This window comes from Mustela putorius, unplaced genomic scaffold, assembly GCF_011764305.1.
Source record: "Mustela putorius furo isolate JIRA1106 unplaced genomic scaffold, ASM1176430v1.1 tig00000275_pilon_pilon_pilon, whole genome shotgun sequence".
Classification (NCBI taxonomy): Eukaryota; Metazoa; Chordata; class Mammalia; order Carnivora; family Mustelidae; genus Mustela; species Mustela putorius.
The window spans coordinates 28,960,555-28,962,120 of NW_025421341.1; the positions used below are offsets into that span (position 1 = coordinate 28,960,555).

At 34.2% G+C, this 1,566-nt stretch overlaps 1 pseudogene; it reads right to left on the bottom strand.

Annotated features, from left to right (window-relative positions):
- Window positions 1-218: 218 nt before the first annotated feature.
- On the bottom strand, window positions 219-317 carry LOC123391690 (annotated as a pseudogene).
- Between the last annotated feature and the right edge of the window lie 1,249 nt (window positions 318-1,566).

A 1,566-nucleotide genomic window follows, 5' to 3' on the forward strand; every position in this document is an offset into this window, starting at 1 on the left:
ACAAGAATGAAGAATTGTCAAGTATGTGAGAAATGAACAGGCAGTTGATAGAGAATGGAAAGTAGAGCTTATAAGGAAATTTTTAACATTAAAAAGAAAAACAAATAAAAAGCAAGGAAACACTTTTTGGGAGAAAATAAAACATTGGCTCTTAAAAGTACGAGATAGTACATCCAAAGTATTACCTATAGTCTACGTCTTGTATGTGTTAGCTTGGGATATGTTTGGCTGGAAGAGATCTATGAATAAATGTAGTCATTTTAAACTGATAAGAACAGATACTACACTTGATCTTAGCCAAAAGGCCGAGAAGCGATTAATGTAGTCATTTTAAATAACTGACATTACCTTAACTGTGCTTGCACATTAATCATTACTTATGTAATGATTTAACTTTTTGATTTTAACTTTTAAAAATTATAATACCTAACTAAATTGCATCAACCCTTACTATTCTCTAGAGTATCAGAGTCTCAAAGCCACTATAGATATACACAATGATAGTGAGATTGACTTAAACTGATATTTTCTGAGAAATAAATCTATCACACTCAGGAACCAGTTGAGAGACAATAGAACCTTGTAACTGATCTCTGTACCTAACAATCATATATTAGCTCTCTATACGTTAAAAAACATTATTTTTAGCATTTGAGCCATTCTTACCTTTCAAATACTGTGTCCCACTTAAAGTACTGCAAGAATACATAAACGTACAAGATCCAAATTTTATCTCAACTTAATCTGTTTCAGAGTCTGCATCAAAGAGATTCTATTAAATCATATGAAAAATTTTTTTCATTATTATCTTTTTTAAAACACTGATTAGGGGCGCCTGGGTGGCTCAGTGGGTTGAGCCTCTTGCCTTCCGCTCAGGTCACAGTCTCAGGGTCCTGGGATAGAGCCCCACCTCAAGCTCTCTGCTCGGCGGGGAGCCTGCTTTCTCCTCTCTCTCTCTGCCTGACTCTTTGCCTGCTTGTGATCTCTGTCTGTCAAATAAATAAATAAAATCTTTAAAAAAATAAAAATAAAAAAAATAAAACACTGATTATATTGCTATATGTTATTATTTGAGTTGCAAGCAATCACGACCCTTAAATGTATAGAAGAAAGAAGAGAAATATGGCTGATATAGATTAAGGGAATTCATCTATAAAATACAGCATTTCTGTATACATGGTAGCTTTAAGGAATATGAAGGCACACCAACTTCATTTTTACTGTAAAAGACAAAGTCAATTACAAAACATTGGTATAAACCCCAAGCCCTAGGGACTTTGCTAATGTAATATTGGATTCCTGAAATAAGAGGAAAGTCCATTGGGAAACAATGCTGCCGGAAGACTTAGCCTCTGGAAAATCAACTTATATGAGGAATTAGAGCTTCAACTAAATAGAATTAGTCAAATACTGATCCCAGGACCAGCTACAATAATCTGCAGTTCTAGTGCAAGATACATGCTGATCCTCTTGTTCAAAAACATGAATTCTAATATGAGGACAGCAGAGCCTAAACCAAACCCAACACAACCCTCTATGATTGCATATGTTGCATATCCATTAAAT